This window comes from Corvus kubaryi, unplaced genomic scaffold (genome assembly GCF_017639235.1).
Source record: "Corvus kubaryi isolate FWS band 111438036 unplaced genomic scaffold, C.kubaryi_AGA036_p1.0 37398, whole genome shotgun sequence".
NCBI classification, from domain to species: domain Eukaryota; kingdom Metazoa; phylum Chordata; class Aves; order Passeriformes; family Corvidae; genus Corvus; species Corvus kubaryi.
Genome location: NW_024581137.1, coordinates 37,202,663 through 37,225,087, shown reverse-complemented (window position 1 = coordinate 37,225,087; position 22,425 = coordinate 37,202,663). Strand labels below are relative to the sequence as shown.

Sequence of the window (22,425 nt, the reverse complement as noted above, 5' to 3'; positions counted from 1 at the left end):
TTAAAAAAATTATGGAGAATTATCACAATATGAGTTCTTGTTGCTTGATTAAAAATAATTGAAGAAATTATTTGTGATTGAAGTAATCCCTTGGAACTTTCCACAATATATTTCTGCAATTCTTCTTGTGCTACTCCCTCCCTCCCTCCCTCTCTTCCCTTTCCTTATACTTAGGAAGGAAAGTAAAACATAAACTATGTGTAGGATGGAAAGGAACATGAAATGGGAGAAAAAGTAGAGTTAGCAATAGGTTCAACTGACTGTTGCATTTTCAGTAGGTGGGTTGAGTAACTTTACACTTTAACTCAACTATCATGCACTCTGAAGTGCTGCTTATCCTTAATTGGCTACAAAATAAGTAGCCACACATTTAACAATTTGGCAGTTGTACACAGTTGCAAAAACCAAAGATCTTTGGAAGGAATCCCAAAGATTATACAAAACAATTAGAGATAAAAGGTTAATGCAGCATAAAAGGGCTTTGTCAGCTGGCATATTCCATGTAAACAGCATACTCATCAACTCACCTTAACATATATACTGATTTTCCCAGTCCTTTCTAAGACACATCAGCTAAAATTTGACTGTGTGTGAGCCCTGGGAATTGCAAGGCAAGAAGTTGATGTGCCATTTTAAAAGTTTAATATGTAACTTCAGATCCTGCATAACATACTGAGCTTGTGCTCCAGTTCTGCAGAAGATTTACAGCATCACATAATATCTGATGCAACATTTGATTCCCTGTAAAGCTGAGATCATGAGCTTGTGATAAGTCCTGCAGTAACCAATTATTGTGCATCACTTTGCCATTGTAGATCACATGAAATAAAATGCTTTGGTTGTATTTCTAGGTCGTCACCTAGAAATATTTGTACAGTCATCTTTCTAGAATTGTGGGATGTACCAAGGTTGTGAAGTTGATTGGGTCACTGCAGATTTAGCCCTGTATTTGTTCACAGGTCCTTCTCAAACAAATCTTGATTTTTCCATCTACAGCTGTTGCTTCTGACCATTTATTTACCAGGTAGTCTGAACAGAGTGTATCAGTTCATAAGCTTTTCATGACTGCTTGTTTCAGCTATTTTCTTTTTGCTAATCGTAGGATCTATATGCTCACCTAAGTAACCTACAAAAATAGAAGAATTATCTTTCTCCAATTAGAAAGTTTATTTACTGTACAGCGAGCTCCAGTAGATGATAAGGATTGAATAAAGGTCTTCAAATACAATAAAATTTATGAATGCTGTGATTTAAAACTGTAAAGATACAGAATGGTGAGCCTCATGGATTAAATTTTGATCCTCATTTAAATAATTCTATATCCCTTTGCCTGTGCCAGCTGGCTGTAGGAAATGGTCCATCCTGAGCAGTGTTAGCACTTTGTGTTCTACCTTTCTGACTTCATCCACAGTTCAAAATAAGCTCTTTATTTTAAATCAGTTTCAGTAGATTGCTACTTACCAAGCCTTAGGACTGACTCATTATGCAAAATTTACTCTACTTTTATGTCTTTGCTTTTTCAGCCTTTGTATTGTATTTCACATAGATGATTTCCTAGTTGCATAAAGACTCTCCTCAAATATACAGGTGACACTTTCATTGTCTTTTCCCTGGAATGTATGCGAAGCAGTGTTGCCTTTTCTGCAGCTTTGTGGCTTCCCTTCCTGTGTTTCCTTCTGCTTTTTTCTGCTGCATTCTTTCTTCGTTGCCTAATACCACCCTTTTCAAAGCTAGGCAGTTAAAGGAATGGTATTTCCAATAGCTGAAATCTATTGACAGGATCAAACTCGTCACCCCAGAAAATCATACTGACTAACCTATGTGCTTAGGTGACAGGGGAGAGTAGGAATGATGGCTGCAGTCTTTCTCTCACGCTGTTCCAGTCAGTTCAGACTCAGTGCCTGCTCTGTGCCCTAAGCAGTAGCAAGCTCATCTGTCTGTCTACAGCAGAAACACTCAGAACTCTGGATTGCTCCGTGTGGAGGAGGATTAAATCATGCTGCACAAGGACTAGAAGATGGTGATGAATTGTGTGTGATGTGTTGGTGTCTGACAGAAGCTGCTGTGGTTGCCAAAACAATTTGGCAATTGTTTTCTAATTAGACTTTGCTGTAGTGTTTTCCATCCATGAGCGAGCAACGTGTGGGTCTATTGTCACCAGCTGACTCTTGGTCTGTGTCACTCAGAGAAGTCCTCATACTTCCTTTCCTTTTGAAAAAGCCTTCTGCTAGGAAAGTCATGAGCATCTGAAAATACTGGCAAGCAGAGCCAGAAAGCTCCAGTGAGAAGGGGATGGGAGAAGAGTGCTGCTGAAGAGAGGGTGATGATTGGCTTGGCTCAGCAGGACTCTGTGGACACAGGAGTGTGTGGATTTGGAGCTTCTGCACCAGGGATGGCTACAGAGAAACAGACCTCAAGAGAAAATATTCCTTGCTGGCACATGTATTTTCTTTATACACTTGGATTTTATTAAGTGATTTGCCACCTAAAGAGCAATGATTGCAAACAACATGTAGGGATTAGGGACCATATGTTCAGAGCACTGATCCACTACACAGTTAGTACACCAGTCCTTCCCTAGGCAGGAAAAAAGAAGAATGAGGTATTTACAATCTGGAGTTGTAAAAACTGCTGGGAAGCTTATAGAATCTATGCTTTTGCTGTGAAGGTTAGGCAATTCCTGTTGTCTGGTGATTTCATAAGCACCAGATTAATAGTTCATTCTGCAGCCAAACTTCCCAAGAGAGAGCAAATTACAATAATAAAATCAGTGTTATAAGGGTAAGATGCTAATGCTATGTATTCATAGAATAATTAAGTTGGAAGGCGTCTCTGGAGGCTATCTAGTCCAAGTTCCTGCTTAAAGTTAGATCAGGCTGCTGGTGGATCTGTAGAACTGACTTTCAAATAGCTTCAAAGATGGAGATTTACTATGCTTTCCTTAATAACTGCAAGATTATATCTTTGTGTTCGATCATGAGAAAAATTCATTTTCTGCAAAAATTTGCCTATAAATCAGCTAATAAATATTAAGATTAGTAAATTTTGACCCAAACTCCATGTCTGAGTAAATATAAATGTGAAATAAATGAAACCAAGTTACTCAGAAAAGTGAATAACACACCACAGTTTGAACCATATGGAGGCTGAAGACTCTTTTGGTGCTACAAGTGTGACAGAGAATCCAAATCACAGAGCAGACCCAGAACAGGAAGGCAGACTCAGTTCTGAGGTTGAGACTGCAAATATTCAGCACATCCATCAAACCACTCCACCCCAGGCAGCGACATGCGAGAACTAAATCGTGTTCATTTGCTTTGGTGGGGTTTTCATGCACAGTCTGCTCAGAGGATAGTAGCAACAATATTACCTCATAAAATGTATCATAAGAATCACTGTCAATATTGCAGCAAAAGTTTAGAGACCTGCCAGCCTGAAAGGAAATGTGATATTTATTAATTTCAAGCTGGATAAGGATATAGTGCCAGCAGCTGAGATATTACTTCTGAAAGAAAATCCAGAAAGAGTAGAGGGTGAAGAGGTAAAATTCATGTTTGCTGAGGTGACCTAACCTCCATAAAGGAATATATGAACTAAATTTTCCAGTAAATAAGCTGAAGGAGATGCAATTTTTAATACTAACAGGAAATAAAAGGGCCATTATTAATTTAAGAATATACAAAATCCTTCCTTTCATTTGAGGGTGTGTTCACTGGAAAGGGATCTAAATAGCAGATGAGAATAATTTTAAAATATCTTTCTTGAATACAAAAACTCTCAACAGAACATGGAAGAATACACAGAAAATATTATGCCTTTCTGATGTTTTTAGAGAGTTCACCTTAATGTTAAGACAGAAAAAGCTTGGTAAGTTGCTTTCTCTGGAAATCGTAGAGCCAGAGGGAGGGAAAAAAAAAATGGTGATGCTCTCATTGATCTCTGTATTAGCAATAGCTGAGCCTTCCACTTGAGATTAAACCTCAGTCTAAAAAAGGGAAAAAAAAAAAAATTAGGCTGCATATGCTCAGAGATTTATCCATGGAACAAAAAGCTTTTTTTTTTTCCTTTTTCTACATTGAAGAACCAGGTGGCCTCTGACAGTTTCCATTAGAGCAATCAAATATATTTTAATGTACCATCAATATTTGTTTATGGGGGCACATTTTCTGCAGACAGTGCTTCTTAGGTGTATATTACCCAAGATGTTCCACAAGAAGGTGTCAGAACTACAGACAGCAAACATTAAAATTCTGCTCCAAAATATATTGGAGAGTTGTATAAAAATAAAAAAGTGGAGAAATTCCAACAGGAGAAATGAAAATGTAATTAAACAATCAGGATATTCTTGCTGGAAGTCTGTGTTTATACTGAGACTTCTTGCAAGGTGGAGGAGGAGGAGGGATTTGGATCTGGCACTTCACATCACAGGTGAACAAGCACCAACCTGCCTAGCATGAGGGAAGATTTACTCCTGTGTATTATTATTATTATTATTATTATTATTATTGTTGTTGTTGTTGTTGTTATTATTTTTTAAGGAAGCCCAAGGTGGTTGATGCTTTCTGAGAGTCTGATGGGCTCATTTCCATTGGACCAGCAGGTGGAAGGGGTGGGAGAGGGAGGTGTGTGAGGGTAGTGTGGGGCACATGCTGGCAGCACGCCGTCAGCAAGGGGGCATAGGTGCCTCCACAATTAGCTAAACATTCAAGCCAGAGACAAAAATTCGGATGAAGTACAACAGTCTTTTTTCTTCTGAATCAGAATGTGCCAAAATTTCCTCCAGATGGAAAATTAGATGGGCAGGGGGAGGTTAATTTGGGATAGGTTAGACAAGGAGTAAAATGTGTGCACTTCCTATCAGTATTGCAGGTTCACAGGAGGTTTTTCAGAGTGCTCAAACCTAATTTAAGCTCATGATGAAAAACTGCCACTTTTCTTATTTATAGAGCAGGTTTGTCAGCTCCAGGATTTGAGCTATTGGGAAATTCCTCTCTCAGCCTACAAATTGTAACCATGAGCTGGGCTCACACTTGCTCACAAGCTTGAGGAAATGAGAGGAACAGAGGCTGAGAAGAACAAAGCTGCTGAAGCCATGAAAAGTGTCTTTGTCTTACTCAGTACAAGCAGCAGCTTTTCCCAGGCTGCTTGCTTTGGTGGGGCTGCCTCGTGTACAGCAGTTTAAAGCAACAAGCTTCAGTGCAGCTCAGCTGAATGATGAGTTGGATGTGTCTGGAACTACATGCCCACATTGTGGGAGGTCAGCCTGCAGCTGGACAGTAAGTCTGGTGGGCTCTGGGGTGTTAGATGTCTCCTGTGTATCCATGGAGCAGCTCTGGGCAGCTGTGCAGCCTCTGCAGAAGAAGGACAGATCCCATTTTGTTTAGACTCTTCTAGTGATGGCAAGTATCTCGTAGAACAAGATATGAAAAGAAACGTGTAATTTTTATTAATCCTGCTGTTAACTTTACTGTAATGAGTCTTTTGGGGAGAGCACAACATGAGATAGGATTTGTTTATTGGGTATCCTTGAACTTCCCAGTGCAAGGTGAGAAAGGTGGGATTTAGACATGAAACACAGTGTCTAAAGTGTCCCCATGTTCTCTGGCAGTGTCAATGCCTGCCTGCCACAGTGATGTCTACTTCAGTTCTTTGTCAAGCCTGCCTTAAGTGAGTTCCAGTTTTAGAGGATATACATGTCAAAGTACTTTGGGGACACCAGACTGTGCAATCCTTTTGCAGAAGGCATGGAAAGCTGGTGCCTCTGACTGAAGGGGCTGTTTTCCTTGCTGTGGTGGTAATTTATCACCCTCCCTTGCTTCTTCAACTGCATTTAGTAATGAACATTTAGTTTGGCCACTGGGCAGGGTAGATTACAATCTCTAAGGATTCAAAGGATCAAACTTACATGGTAGTTCATTTAAATACTTAAATTGTTTAAATACATGGTGTAGGGGTAGTTGCTGTCCAGTTCTGTGAACTTCACTGTTTCATCATGAAAGAAACCTGAAGTTGTGGAACTTCCAGTCAGATCTTAAAAACAGGATAAACATTTATTTGTTTTTACAAAGCCTTAAAGAGGAAAAGCCATTTAACATAGAACATAGCTCTTCATTTGTCATATGTTGTCATTCATAGAATGGCTTTTGTTATGTCTGCAACTTTAACCTGTCAATAAGTAAGTAAATAAAATAGAATAATAATATCCCTAATGAGTCATAATTAAGAACTTAACCATTTAAAAAAGGAATATTTATGTTCGAGGATTCAGAAGCAGACAAGAGTTAAAATCTGGGGCTTTCCACAAGGGAAATGCTGAAACTGAACACATTGAGTCCCCGTGGCATTGATTCACCTATTGTGTGGCAGTAATGGCTGAAGGGCCTCAATATCCTCTATATTTCTTTTTGATTGATTTTATGATAATGCAGCTGCATATTTGGTGTGCTGGCAACCTGGGGTGAAATAGTAAAGGAAAGCAGTAGAGGAAATTGTTATTTTACCCTGTGACTCCTTTGCAATGTTAAGTCCTTTAAAGCCTGTCTTCCTGGAAAAGAAAGGAAACTCACCTCATTCCTCATGTTTTAATGAAGGATGCATACTGTTAGAAGCAAGAATTTCTCTGAATCCTTGCATGTTCAGTCAGTACTTAGAGAAAGGTAGAAATGACTGTCATTAACTCTTGCCCCTGGCTTTGTATTAATGTATTTTTAAAGCTGTAAAATTTTTGCTTCTGGTAGATGGTTTGAGAAGGAACAGGTAAATCAAGTTTAAAACAAGTCCTTGCTCTGAGTGAGGGAACCTGTAAGACTGTTGAATTGTTGATTACTAATGGGACTTAGAGAGAAACAATAGAAAACAGGGAAAAAATGTGTCAAAAATTACTGGTATTGCAGCTGTCTATCTTATTCCTGACTACCATAGCAGCTGGCATGCATTTATAAAATAACTCAGTGGTCTGCTGTCAAATACTGTTCCATCTTGCTCACCAGTGGTAATTTTTTATGATATTAAGAAACAATAACCTTGTTATTCAAACACTTATCTATCTAGCTCAGTATTTTGCCTCCAGTAACAGAAAGTACCAGATGTGCTACAGAAATACAAAGTTTCCAGTTATTTAATATTCTGATTAAACAGAAAGTTTCTTTTTTGTCTCCTTGAGTGAGAAGCAGTTTTGTACCTTGAAGGAAGAAAGAGGAGACATATCCCAGCAAAGCTCTTGGCATTAGGATATCTCTGGGTATTTTCCTTATCAGTACAGATGCATAATCATTTGGGAGATCTACGAAAGATGTTGACATGGAGGAATATTGTGAAATAAATTGGCTACAGGCTGTTTGTGCTTTGCCTGGGGAGAGTGTTCCTCATCTGCCTTTCAGTATTAGGAAATGCCCTTTTCTCTTGCATTAGGAGAAAGGACAACAGAAACACGAGGAATCATCTTAGATGTTGTGTAGGAGAAAAAAAAATGCATGGTAATCAGTGGAAAACATCAGAATTGCTTATAATCAACACCGAAGCCCTGCTGCTGTAAACCCCAGGCTCAAGCCTATGCTCATGTGCATTTTTGTGAAGCATCCTGATATTCCAGGGGAAAACAAAGAGGTTTTGTGAGTGAGGGTGGAAAGCAGAAGGCACAGATGTGCCAATGGTGACAACACATAAGGCATGTTGGCTGAATGATTTGTATGCTGGGTCTAGCATGGTCCTGGCCTTTCTAATCTTCCCTTAGTTTTCTTTTGCACAAATGCTGACTTTTACAGAGCAATTCTGAGAAAGACAAAGAGCTGTGTTGAACAAGACAGCATGTGGCAAGCATGTCATCACTGAAACCCTGGAGGAATATAATAATTCAGGCCGTAAATCAGGCCAATGACTTTTAGGACTACACTAATGCTTTTTGCTTGGATCTGAATACCAATGTGCCTGAATTTGGTTTCTTCTATATTCTATTCACAATCACTACTACAAAATGGCCTTTAAGAAACTTTAAGAAACTATTTTTGGCTATTGCTCACGTTCAGAACCTGACTATGAATTACAACCAGACACTGGATGGGTGGAATACTCCAGTACATTCCAGTATTCACGTGAGAAGCAGGACTTAAATCCAGTGAGAAGTGAGTCAAAACAGACCTAGTGGTGCAGTTAGCCTGCCTGGTCTCAGGTTATTACTGTTCTCCATAGCGCTGTTACGAGACAGAACTTTTTCTCCAGATGTACAACAGCAACACAGTTCCACCCCAAAAACTTCTCTGTAGTGGGCAGATTGTCACTCTCAGGTCCTTTGTGTGAGTGGCACATTGATGCTGCATTCCTGTGGTTCAGCTGGGCAGCTTCCACAGCCTCCCCTGTCCCAAACCTCCAAATCACTTTGTGTACACCACACAACTGACCCAGCTTCTGGCATTACTGTGGGAGGACAGCAAAGAGATGTGTAACAATGAAACAGAATGACAAAGAGATTTGCCTCACAAAATGGTGAGGGGAATACAGCAGAAAGAGCCAGGGCAGCAATTATTATTTCCATACAGCATTGCTTTAAGGATAATTTCCTCCTTAACAAAAACAGTATGAGCTCTTTGGATGCATGCAAGAGGCTGCTAAGAGCTTGCAGTGGCCCTGAACCTTGCAGTTGAGGGTGGGTGGGATTGAAAACAACCAAAAATCTCAAATTTAATAGCTCTGGTGCCCATGAGCTGAATATGGGCGAAAAAGGAAAACTTTGAACAAAATTATCTTATTCCAAAAGCATGCAGCATATGTTAATTATGGGAGGAAAAGAAAGGGGCATAAAACAGCCATCAGTGAGAACTTGGACAGTCTCTAGCATCTGAAAAGAAGACTGTAACAGAAATGGTGCCAGAACTATAAGTCAGAGCCTCAAAGCAAATATTTTTGTCTGAAATTACATATTGCCAACATCCAAAAATTGCTAATTATCTTCTCTCTCTCAATCTGCTACTAGTCTGGCTGTGCAGATAAACCCACTATTTACCCACATCTCCAACAAGATTTTCTGTGAGCTATCTTGGGTGTGTGGTTTTCTCATGGGCACCATGGGGAGCTAAGTAGCTGAGGCAACATGTCAAATGCTACTTGAAACTTTTTCAGACCTTATTAAATGCATGTTGAGACTGAGGTAGGGCATCCAGATCACCATGCTGCCCTGGAGAGGTAATCCATGCCTTCTCTCACAGAAGACCCTACAGGCCTCAGTAAGTCTGTAATCTTCTGTGTGCTGTCAGAAATCCCTGTCATGCTTTATGTTGTGAAGAAAAGAGGAGAAAACAGTTGAAGACCAGCATTCCTTGCTCAAGTCATGTTATCCCTCTGTTGTCAGTCCAGAAGGAGCAATTCATCAAAATCAGCCTGGAGGAAATTTGGGAGTTTTTCTGTGCATCTGTTGCTGCCTCAGGTTGGAAGAACATCAGGTCCACATGGCAAGGATGGAGCAGATGTTTACTGTTTCAGTGCTGCCTTGAAAGAGTAGTTCTGATCATATGCAGCACATCCTGAGAGATGTGTGCATGCACTTGAAAACAGTGGGATTAACAGAGGGAGCACTGATGGAGCAAAGCTGAGTCCAGGAGGCTTTGGGGCACAGCATCATTTTCCGGGCTGCAGTAGCCACCAGATGTAAACATGAGAAATACAATTGGTCCTTACTTGTTTAGTTGGGATCCAGCCATGCTAGCAGATGTCACAGACACACACACACAGAGACACACACACACATCCAAATGAATCTGATAGCAGGTCCAGCCCTATGGTGTCCCCCATCTCTCAGGCCCAGGATTGCCCAATAGCTGGCTCAGACCTATGGTCCCTCCGTTAGTCAGCTCTCAGACTCCTGATAGAGTAGATTTTCATGGACTGGAGAGCCCTCTCACCCAGGGTAATATTCCAGAATGGAGTGTAACAATGACAGACTGCAGCGGTCAGGCACAGGACTTGGTGCCATTTATTTGCCCTCCTCTTCTCTCCTTTTTTCCTTTATTGGTCCTCTCCTATCTACACTGATGCCCTTCCCCTAAATATTTCATTGCAAGTTTATCACATTCCCACAATTTCTTCAAATATCCCATAGTAGGTTTGCTTATGGCCTTAACACCCCTGGTAATCTTGCTTCTCCCTCCTTATCAGTTAAAGAGTTTTGGTGGAATTTGTCAAAGCTTTGTTCCATCAATGTCCTGTCAATAATCAATGTGAGGGCTCTGGTCTTTGGTATAAGTATCAATTTTCACCTGCTCTTTTTGGATTCTCTGACTGGGTTTTTAATGTATTCCTTCTCTTCCTGTCTCTTGTCCCAGTCTTTTATGCTCAACAGCCCCTGAACCCAATATCCTCACAAAGTAAACAGCCTCTCAGTCCTCACAAGAATATCTTGCAGTCTTCTCTAACAGATGTTCAGAGTATCTTGTGAAGCTGGAGTGGGACAGGAAATGGCTGTGCTTAATTTTGCTCTTGTGTGAATTTTTGACTAAAAATATATATTGTCTCTGTAGCAGCCAAACAACTTTCAATATCAAGAAAATATCAAGTTAATGGAGGGAAAGAAAACTAAACATAAGCTTTGTATTAAGGCTCATTAAATTACAAATCATGAAACGCCTTGAAATAGGATTAAAATGTGAGTTCTCTAGTCTATTTTTAAGCTGTTCTACTATTATGGGTTTTTTAATATGTAAAAGTTAAATTAGTCATTTATAAAATCATCTAAATGCACCTTTTTCACCTTCTGTTCTCAGATTTGGCAGTGAAAAATTGTTCTGATTGTGGTTTCTTGAAGTGTAATTACTTTGTCAAAAGGAAATATAATTAGAACTGATATTTGAAATGCACTATAATTGTACTTAAGCCATTTGATAATTTGCTCACGTACTGGATGTTTTATTAATTTAACAACAGCTAACAATACTGAAGTTGGAGAATCATCCAACAGTTTCTCTTTCCCATTTAAAAGAAAACAGAATTTGCTTTAGCCTTCCATCTACTTCCAAAGAGAAGCTGTGGACACCCACTTTCTGTGAGCAGCTTCATTTACTTCACAATGAATTGTTCACAGTAGTACTCCTGTTGATAGCCTGACTGGATCAGGTTCTGTTTGAATGACTTGAACTTCTTATTTGAGCACTCTAAGACTTTAAAAAAGTGTAATATGAAGAACCAGGTGGGGGCTGGGAGCTGAGTCTTAGTGCCAGGTTTGTCACACAAGCAAATTCACGCTCTTCAGCTTTACCTTCCTGTAACATGAGGTTGTGAGATGTTTACCAGCTTCTCTGCATGGTGACAAGAACTCAGCAGATGGTAGCTTGAAAGCTGAAAATAGCTATTCTTATATTAGTTATTTTCTCTATTTGGAATGGACTCTTGGTAATGCAAAATAAGGAATTCCCATGACTCATCTCTAACATGTCAAAATACTCCAAGCAGCACTTGCCTTTCCTTGTTAATAATGGGCAACATCTATCATTCATCACTGGCTCATACAGACTCATGAGACCTTCCTCACTTGGTGAGGAGCTGCCTTCTCCCATGAAGTCAGTGATGTGTCCTTTGCAGTGACAGCAGCCTTGGGACAAGGAGGTGGTAGGCACTACCCTGCACCTGCAACCATGGCAGTGGACATGGAGTGTCCTGATCTGGGAAATTCAGACCTTTGCATCTTCTAATGCCTGCACTGTAACCAGAGACACGTCATATATAAGGAATGACAGTGTCACACCCCAGATGGATTGAAGTAAGGTCTTGGTGGTGGGGACTATGCACAGGGAGCACCAGGACATTTGGTACTGCTCACTGCTGCCCTGGGCAATTCCCGTGGTGATGGAGTACCATACGTAGTACCCATTTCTGGATCCAAGCTGACTCTATTCAGAATCAGAAATCACATATTCACCTCAGCAGCAGAAGCAACAGAAGGCCTGCAGTACACAGACAGCTGCTGCATTAGCAGTCATGAGCAGAACCAGAAGAAGCTCTGGGAGGGAATTGAGCAGAAGCTCAGCAAGCAGTGGTGATGGGTGGTGGGGATGGGTGATCTGTTTCTGGTCTCCCAGTAAGAGTGGACATGGCACAATGAGAGACTGACATCCACACCTCTGCAGTGTTTTGTAAGGGTGGTGTTCAGTGTAGCACGGAGTGAACCTCGGATGCTATTTTTTGTAAAAGTATTGAGAGAAGAGGCCCTCATGAGGGAGCTTGCAGCAAAGATGGATGTTTGTGGGTGTAGGTGTGTCACCAAAAGAAAGGGACAAGCAGACAGCACTGTCTCATGCTCAGAACTAGTACCAGTTAGTCTTCCCATCCTGAGGTGTTTTCTCTAAGAGAAACAATATACATATTCACTCAACTTTTCTAGAAGCTCTCTTGAAAACTCCTCTAGAGGGTATGTAATTCAGTGGAAGAAGCTGTCTCATGTGGAACTCATTATCCAAGAAGGAATTTTGCTTTCCGGATCTGTTCTTCCATTCAGCCCACAGGTAGAAAGCTATAGCCACATTCAAGAGCCTATGCCATCGAGACAGTGTTCATGGAACCTTCACTAGAGCTCTTCCAGATGGTCTCTCATCAGTTGATGAGATTCAGAAAAATTCTGTAAGAACTGGTGGGACTGAGGAAAGTTGTGGTCAGGGATATTTATTTGTCTACCTTTTTTTTTTTTTTTTTTTTTTAATCAGAAGATCCAGGTGTCTTTTTGTACTGAATTTCTTTGTAGAGGTAAAGTCACTAACTCACTCCCTCAAGATAGTCTTTTTGTCACTCTGTAGTATTTTGCTCTTTGAATTTTTTCAAAACACTTTTCATGGTCCCCATTAAAGCAGTCTTTGATTTGCTTGAGTCTCAGGGTATTCCAGCCTGTTATCACTCAGTCTAGTTTTCATTTCAGGCAGCCAAACAAAATTTAGTAACACTACAAACGTGTTTACTGTAGTTTTGCTGATAAAGAGGTCTGGTCACACAGCCTCTTTGCCTTGAACAATATTAAATGTCAGCAGTGGAAAACCACTCACCTGAAGACAAGATTCAGGAAAAAACATCTCCGTGAGCAGAGGGAGAAAGGAGTATCTGGCCTTAATGTGCTGAAGTATGAGGGCCAGCAAATTAATGATTCTGATGTATCCATGAGGAAAACTGCTGCTCCTCAGCTGAGAACCCTTCCCATAAATGTCAGGGGGTGCTCTGCATCTTACTGTCAGCTTGAACTACCTGCTGATCCTTGGGGAATTTTAAAAGGGGACTGCAGCCCCAGGAAGTTTATGATGTTTTCCTGCACAGGTCAGGTTTGTGGTTGTTTCATCCCTCAGTCTGTATTTTTTTTCCCCTTTTCCCTCCCTTCTTCTCCTTTTTTTTTTTTTTTATTCTTTCTTTTACCACCCTTCTGTCATCCAAATCCCTCCTTCCCATTTATGTGCCTTATTTCTATCTTTTCAGATCCCTTCCTGCTGTGTGATGAACTGTTTGCTTTTAACTAGTGGTAGGTCCCTCAGCAAGACCTCTCGGGTCCCCAAAGCCCACTGGGATCAGACAGTTTCCTCTGATCTCTGGTAAAATCTGTCACTCTCCTCTTATCAAACAAGAAGAAAGGAAGCAGAGAAGTCTCATGGGCTGATGGGCTGGTGTGTTCTGCTGGTCTCTAAACAGCCTTTCCTATTTGGAAAAACAGTTCCTCAATATTCATGCTGCCACCTCTGTTCCCACAGCTCCCATAGCTATTGCTTTAACTAGAGCTGTGGTGCTTTTTTACTGAACAGGAGAGATTTCAAGATTAGGTTCCAGTAAGTTTCAAGAAATGAGGTTTCATTTAGACAGAGAGCTCCATTAATAACTAGAGAAAAGTAAAAAACCTAACTTCAGCAGTTGTTTTGGCATTTCATAACACTCAGAGCAAAGGGACAGAGGTGCTGTGGGCAGGTGATAACAAATAAAAGGAGACAGCAGATAAGGTAGGCTGGTGTCAGCACTGCCCTGTGCACCAGTGTCATCAGGGTACCTTTCTGGTCCCATTTCTAAAAATTACTGTTTATTATTAAAAACCAATTAAATGTAATTTTTTATTTTATTTTATTTTACTTTGCTTTTGCAGTATAAATACAGTTAGTGTCTTATGTAAAGTTGAGACTAAAATTTGAAGAGACTTTCTGGATTATTTTAATCCCCTACTAGAGTCTCTGTTTTGGTGGTGGGGCCACAAGGGTATCTCACATACAGGATGAATGGCAGCCCACCAAGTTGGCCTTTATTATTTTTTTTTTCTCTCTTCTGTTCTCCCTGGTTGATAGTTACCCAGCTATACATGGATATGAGTCACACAAAGCAGCACCAACTCCAGAGCAGTGCATGCCTTGCACAGCTGCCTTTCCCACCTGGGGGGTTCGTCTGCCACACGCAGGGTAGCTGTAGTACAGAATATTGCATACAGATTTACCAGCCTTTCAGCTGGTACCTTGGACTTCCTGTGACTGGGAAAAGCTCTCATCCATCTCCAAGTAACATGTTCAGGTTAGGAATACAGCACTGTTAATGAGGAATTATGGTATGCTTACAGTTAAATAAGTAACATGCAAGTAGTGTTATTCTAGTAATGATAATAATGGTGATGATGTCTTGAATGATGCAGAAGCATGGCAGTAATGCAAGCTGGTTTTCCTACATTATATGAAAGCAAATTTTTTACTGTACTGGGAATGTGAAGGTTTGAAATCTGTTATAAAATGCTTTATTTTATCACCTTTTGATTATAGCATAATTTAGGTTTTTTGGTCTTCAGGTAACTTAGATTGTCGTAATGATTATAATGCACAATTTAAAAATTAGTACTACATACTACATATGAGGATTACAATATGGAAAAAAAACCCCATTTTTTTCCAAATGCTGTTATAAATTCTCACTGCATTGGAATGAGAAACAGAAAAGTGTTACTTTATCAGTTTCTTTTCTGTGATATTTTGAATGATTTAAAAATATGCAAAGGCCCAGAGAGTTCACAACAGATTCTCTCTGTTCCAGACTTCATTATGGACTTTGGCAAACACATTCTACAGACTAAAGATGAGTCAAGTGCAGCCTTGGGTGCCAAGGGTGACTTAAGCCAAGTGAGTTGATCTTATGCCCTCTGTTATATAACCATTTTTCCTGTTTTGCTTGCTTTATTTTCGGTATCTTTCTCTTCCCTGACACATACTTCTTTTCTGTTTTTCTAGCATTAAGTTCCCCTTATCTTGCTTTTTCTGTAGCTTCATTCTGCCATGTCATTTGTTTTCAGGATTTTTTCCCTTCAGTCTCTTTGTAGCCCCTTTCTTTTTTGGATGTTGTTATTTTAGCTCCATAAAGACAGAATATTAAAAAGTGTTTTACAGCATGTTCTGCCATTTTTTTCAAGTTTTGAGTCTGACTCCAAGCCCCAGGCCAGGTGATTGGCCTGTAGCTTCCCAGTCTTCCTCCTTTCCCTTTCTGAAGGCACATGTGATGTTTGCATTTTTTTCAGCCATGGTGAATAGTCTCTCTGCTTCAGCCTCCCAAACTGTGTTAATAAATTGATGGATGTCCAGCTGAAATATTGCTGAATCACCCATCTATTCAGATGCAGAGCAGTCTGGCTGGGTGCAGCCACACTCATGTTAGAGCTGTAAGAGATAAAATCCAAAAGGGATGGTGGCATAATTAAGAACAGGTTTATTCTCGTTATCTGTATCTCCTCCAAGCTTGCACTGATTAACTGGTTTTACATGGAAGTCTAAATTGTGCATCTTCTCCTTCTAAGTAAATAATTTGAGATTATTTGATAAGTAGAAACATGAATGATGATTTAGAGCTAACACAGCAAAGCAGGAAGGACAGAAACTACTGAGTATTTGTGCAAATGACAGTGTGGTGGAGTGGCTGTAAGGGAAGAAATGATTACTCCTCTGTAAGAGAGCTGAAAGCCTTCTCCACTTTTGGATGTCAGCAGCTGTGGTTCTAATTCTCAGCCATGGCAAAGACAGCAAGCAGCTTTTGTTGAGATATTGGCCCATGAGCCTGTAATTCTGGCTGCTGTTTCTAGTTGTGCTGTAGACTTTCTTTGATGGCATTTATATAACTATGAATTTCTTGCGTATTAAATAGGGAAAATACAGTTTTTTTCCAGGTTAGTTTTAATTCCTGGTGCTGAGACAAAGACTTGTGAAGGGTAGTTGAAGACCATAAACTAAAAAAACCCTAAAAATCCTCTTTGTGCCAGTCCAGACAAGAATACTGTAGTTTCTCATAAGTAATGTTTGTTGTGTCACTTGAACTCGGGAACAAAACAAGAGAAGTATGCAGACAGGTTGTCATTTGGGAATAAAACAAGGTAAAGACAATATTCAAATTTATGCTAAAACTCCATGTTCATTATCTTAATTTAAATATATGTCATTAAGCATATGAATTGTAACTATTCTAATTTGTTGTTCTGTTGGACAATATTATCTGTGTGATGGTGGAATGGAATGAGAAAATGAACCAGGAGATTTTTCTAGGAGATTAGAAGAATCAAAGTCTTTTCTGGTTGAGAATATAGCTGGAAAATAATTTTTGTTTCCAGATTTCAGTATAGGACACAAAGCAGATACAAAGTTTAATATGAAAGCCCCTTCTCTGTGAGTGTGTGTGAACATGTACTATAGGTAACTGTCTGTGGATGGAGAAATTTTACCAGATAACAACAGCTGAAGAGTGGAAGGTATGTGCTGAGAGGCAACCTGAGAAAGTCTTCCAAGAAGCTGTAAATGGTCCCGTTAAATCCACCGGAAGCGATAAACCCCCCAAGTCAGCCAACACCTCAAGAGGCCATGGCCCATCAACATCAGCCAAGCATTGGGTAACCTGGGCATGTCTGAGAGGGCAAGAGCTGCTTGGTACCTGCTGTCAGGGACCATGGAGTCATACATGTGTCAGATGTCAGGCGCCCTGTGAGGAACTGCTCCAACAAGACCTAGAAGCCACCAGTGTGCCAATGCAGTTGCCTAATTCTGAGTGAACATCTGGCCTTGTCCTTACAGCTATTCTTCTCACTGCATGATTGTGAGAGAGAACCTGTGGAAACTGTGAGAGAATCACAGTGAGGGAATTTACTGTCCAAATAGTAACTGCTATTAACAACAGATTCAGATCAACTCAGTTAACACAAGATTTTCTAAGAATTGCTTGGTTTGATCTGTGTCTTCCACAGCTCTATCCCCAATCAGAGAACTGGGAGTTCACTACATATTCACAGTTGTCCTGGTTTTGGCTGGGATAGAGTTAATTTCTTCTCAGTGTCTGGTACAGTGCTGTGTTTTTGAGATTCAGTATTAGAATAATATTGATGCTGATGTTTTGGATGTAGTTATCTAGTGACTACCCTGAGTCAAGGACTTTTTAGTGTCTCCTGCTGTGCCAGTGAGGAGGGGCACAAGAAGCTGATGGGGAGCTCAACCAGGACAGCTGAGCAAACTGGCCGAAGGGATACTCCACACCAGAGAACAACGTGCCCAGTGTATAAACTGGGGGAGTTAACCAGAAGAAGAGCAAGGTCATTAATCAGTGGGTGGTGAGCAGTTGTGTTGTGCATCATTTTGCCTTGATTTTGTCATCATCATCTTCTTCTTCGTCTTCTTCTTCGTCTTCTCCGTCTTTTACTTTGTTTAAATTATTAACCTGTTCTTATCTAAATGTATAAGTTTTACTTTTGATTCTCCTCCCCATTCCACAGTGCTGTGGGAGGTTGAACCAGCAGTTTCTTGGTGCTTAGTTGCCAGCTGGGCTTAAACCACAACAGTCCTTTTTGGCCCGCAATATGGGGCCAGAGGGTTGAGATAATGACAGCACTGTTCCAGCTACTGAGATGAAAGTAACTCTATCCCAGCCAAAACCTGGACAACAGTGAAGAAATAGAGAAAACACTTGATGGTTTCTGATAGTGACACATTTGAAAACTTATTTGATTATTTTATCATTATAAGAATTATAGTGAGCTGTTTCAGGAAATGTTCCTCTACAGGTTTATTGCCAGCATGTCAGGAAAACTCTCAGAACTTGGTTAGCTTATTAACAAGGTGTTTAATGGCAAAGAAGAATTTTAAAAGCCTTAAGAAGTTTTTATATTTTAGATTTGCTACATTTTTAATCAGGCTGCAAACATAGCAAGGTGGCTGGCATGAATGAAAGAAAACTGCATCCACCTTAGCAGGCAGTTCAGTGCAACATGTTTTGTAGGGGGAAAGATGGTGCCAAGGGGCCAGCAGCTCTGTCACATGCACTGGGACTGACTCTCTTTGGTGCTGCAGACTGATTACCTGTCAGTGGTTGGAGTACATCAGGTGAGCTGTGAAGTTCAGCTCTTCATTTAGGCCTATACAGTGAAACGGAGCTTGTGTGCTCTCAGATTACTCTGAGATCTGAAAAAAAGCAGAGTAATTGGAAATGGCAGGACATTTGATTCAGAAGTGCACTCCTGCTTCAGGCCATCACACTAATGTAGACACACACAATACTGATTAAGAAGCAATGGACCAAATGGACCGAAGGAAGAGGGAACGCATAATCGATACAGCAATTCCTGTTGTATTACGTCATGTCTTTTGTATTATTACTTTTTACTCCATTTACAATGCCATTCATTTCTAGTGCAGGAATGTCTACAAAAAATTTAATGCAACAGGAAAATAACATTTTCTTTGTAAGAATCCCTTTATCTTCAGTAAGATTTTCTTTTACTTTCTAGAACTTGGTATCAGTACTTTTATAACCTCTGCTTAAAAAATATGAGAGTACTTAGAAGAAAAAGGTCCAATAAAGAAAGACAATGGTCTTAAATATCTTCTGATCACCAGTCATCTTAAGAGAAGTGGAACAGATTGACTTCAAAATGAACGGGAGGCTTTGAGACTGTAATTTCTGTAGTTTTTTTAGGTCCCCATAACTCCCCATTCTCCCTCCTTCTCTCTCTTCTTTCCCCTGTAGTTTGTTTGAGCCATTTGTATCTACTGGAAAATTCCCCATAGGCTGTATTTACTTTCCAGAGGGAACATAATATGAAGCTGTTAGCAGCTGTTTGTGCTTTTATGTTTTTTCCTTTTCAGACTCCTAGGCTGCAGTTTTTGATGGTATTTTCTATACTATCTTTGCCATACAGTTGACTGAGCCCTACCGAGTACCACAGGCACACAACTTCTTGTGAGATTTGGGAGTATTCACTTGGGTGAACTTCAATGAAGCCATGGAAAAGCACAAACTTGAACCTTCTAGTTGATAGGAATATGTTAGTCCTTTCAAAGCTTTTAATTTTGTATTTGTGTAATGAATTTAAAGGAAGCAACACGTTTAAGGAATGTAATGAATTTAAGGGAAGCAAAGGGAGATGTTAAGTGTTAGGGGTGTATTTACCAGGAAGACACACACTTTTATGGTTCTCCTGTCTCCCTTACCAAGAGCAGGTAAGGTGCTCATTTCTGGAGCTGTCCCCATGTGCCAGGTGTAGCAGGCCACAGGATTGCCTGCATTCAGAGCAGCAGCAGAGAAGATGCAGTGCTGAGCAGCAATCAGAGGCTGCTTCATGGTTGGACCCTTTCAATTTTCTCTTAATAAGCCCAGAAAATAGTTTTTGAATTTGTCAGGCACCAGTGAGCTGTAGAAAGCTGTCAGCATGACAGGAGCCCTGTCAAATATGTCCAGATGGGCTCTCATGCCTGTACAGTTTGCCACGCTCTCTTAAATTTCTGCTGTTTCAATTAAAAATAAAATAAGATGTGGTACTTTGATTTTGGTTCATCCTAATATATATAAGTTCACCTCTGTTCTTAAATGCATGGCCAGGCAGTCTCTTGCCAAACAATTACAAAGACTGTCTGTAAATTGGATTCACTACACTATCTCCAGGGACGGCTACAATTGTCAGCTCTCTGTCAGCTAAATGAAAATAATGAAAAGTAAGTCACAAACAGCAGGAAAATTGGGTGAGTCATTCTATTTATACATGTAATTACATCTAAAGGTCCAAGTGCCTTGAAATTAAAAGAAGATTGGTTCTGTCAGGTGCTTAACAAGGTTTTCTTGGAAAGGGTCTTCCTAGAGAAAGCACTGTAGAAAGCAAAGGACAAACAGCTTGACACTGTCTGCCAGGACTCAAGTGAGAGAGTGCTGCAGTGCACATGTGCACATCGCTGCGACAGGCAGAGCGGCGTGACCGCGATGGAGAGTGACGGCCACGCAGAGCTCTGCCTCCCTCCAGCTCTGATAATGAGCATTAGCCAAAAGTTGACAAAAGGAGGTAGAAAGTGCTGAGGACAAGTGGGATCTCCTCTCTTCTTTCTTTGAATCTCTTGGAAGGCCTTGGGGCTCTGGAAGCTTGGTATCAGGATGCGTTGCATATTAATAATATATAAAGCACAATTAGCACACATGGTGCTTTGCAGGCTTGTAACTTGTGCTTGGCTCCAAATTTCAGCACAGCATTATGGGGGGATAGGGAAGAGCTACATCATAAATAGAAAATAACGGATTGATGCATTATTGAACAATTTAGTTCAGCAAGTCTTGTCAGCACAGATTTGAAGGAAAAAAAAAGAGGTTCCATGAGACATTCATACAAATAAGGTAATGGGATTTTGAGGATAGAAAAATAGCTGCAAAAGTTTTGGGTTTTCCTTTCATCAAGTGATTGTAATTTTTTTAAGTAAAAGCTTATAAGATAAGGATTTTTTTGAGTATTGATGGAGAGACAACATCTCTCGCTGTAGCATCAAATATAAAAATTATAAATTGAGTCTTTGTCCTAGTTGCAGCTGGGATAGAGTTAATTCCTAAAAGCTGGTGTAGTGCTGTTTGGATTTAGTATGAGAATCGTGTTGATAACATGCTGATGTTTCAGCAGCTACTATTCAGTGTTTATACTGAGCTAACAACTTTGCAGCTTCTTGTGCCCTGCCAGTGAGAAGGCTGGAGGGGACACACAAGAAGCTGTGTGGGGACACAGCCAGGACAGCTAACCCCAAACCAAAAGGATATTCCACAACATATGGCGTCTGCTGAGCAATAAAATAGGGGGAAGGCTGGCCAGAGTCCACTGCTCAGGAACTGGCTGGGCATCGGTCAGTGAGTGGTGAGCAATTCCATTGTGCATCACTTGTTTTGTATACTTGGATTCTTTTATTATTATTATTGTTATTATTATTTTATTCCATTTCTGTTTCATTAAACTACCTTTATCTCAACCCATGGATTTTCTCTCTTTTGCTCTGATTCTCTCCCCCATCACACTGTGGGGCAGGTGGAGAGGGTGAGTGAGTGGCTGTGTGATGCTCAGCTGCCAGCTGGGGTTAAACCACAACACACTTCCACGTGAAAGAGTATAATATTGCATAACTCATGGGACTGGAACCCATTGCCTCATGGAAGTCCTGAGTTTTACAGATATATTACAATGGTAAGCATCAGTAGGCTGATGTGACTTATTTTGTGTGACCATTATAGTACAGTGATTTTATTAACATCCAGGGTGCTTTAAAGCACTGCTAGTTTGCACTGCAATTTATGGTGTGTCTTAAATATTCACTTACAAAAGCTGAGTATTGGATGTTCCTGTTCATATAACATGAATTTTTAATGCTTTTCAAGTAGCTGAAAGTGAGCCCATGTGGTACTTTATTTTCGCAGTTTATATAATAGACTTAATAGATACATTGTGGAACATGCTTTTAATGTCCATTACTGTACTTAGGAGTATATATGTTACATTACAGATATAATTTTGTAGCACAGTGTTGCTTTAAGAAGTTGCTGAAGGACTATCAAGACCATGGTTACCAATTATGGTTTGTAAATTGTTTCTGTTGAAAAGATAATTAAGTAAATTCATTAGTAAAAAGTAACACAGTGTCAGGTTGTGACATGAATATTTGCTCTGTTAACCAGATTTGATTTTTGCTAAGAAAACATCTAGCTGTTTAAATGTCTGTTTGAAATGTGGATTGTTTCAGTGAGAGAGATAAATCTGATGTGTGTTTCTTTCCAGCAACAAAATAAGATATGGACTGGCTGTCATTACTTCTGCATGCTAGTAACATATTTATTCACATTCATATGTATATTCATCATTATTTCACCTCATGGAGATTTTAAGCCAAACTCTCATGTCTTTAACTGGAATAATCTGCCAAATAAAGCCCAAATTTTTCATTACTTTGAATCTTTCTTTTTTTCTTGATAAATAGCATCACATTTGAACGGTTGCAGTATCTTTGCAAGGCTGAGTGGAGTTCAGCATGTCCATTCATGTGACAAGTTCTGTGACCTTGGCTGGAGGGAAATGAACAGAATCAAGAACGTAACTCCCATATATACTGATAAATCCTGTCACAGATGTTTAGGTTTCACTGATGTTTCAGAAATTTGTGTTATTTCTCTACGGGATCCCCC

At 40.0% G+C, this 22,425-nt stretch overlaps 1 long non-coding RNA gene across 2 annotated transcripts; it reads left to right on the top strand.

Moving 5' to 3' along the window:
* Positions 1-5,099: 5,099 nt before the first annotated feature.
* Positions 5,100-22,188, top strand: LOC121671812. Of its 2 annotated transcripts, none has more exons than XR_006018626.1 (3): positions 5,100-5,276; positions 15,016-15,101; positions 17,357-22,188. It is a non-coding gene; the product is annotated as an uncharacterized LOC121671812 (long non-coding RNA). The 2 variants fall into 2 exon arrangements; XR_006018625.1 differs by having other exon boundaries at positions 16,656-22,188.
* The last annotated feature ends 237 nt before the right edge of the window (positions 22,189-22,425 follow it).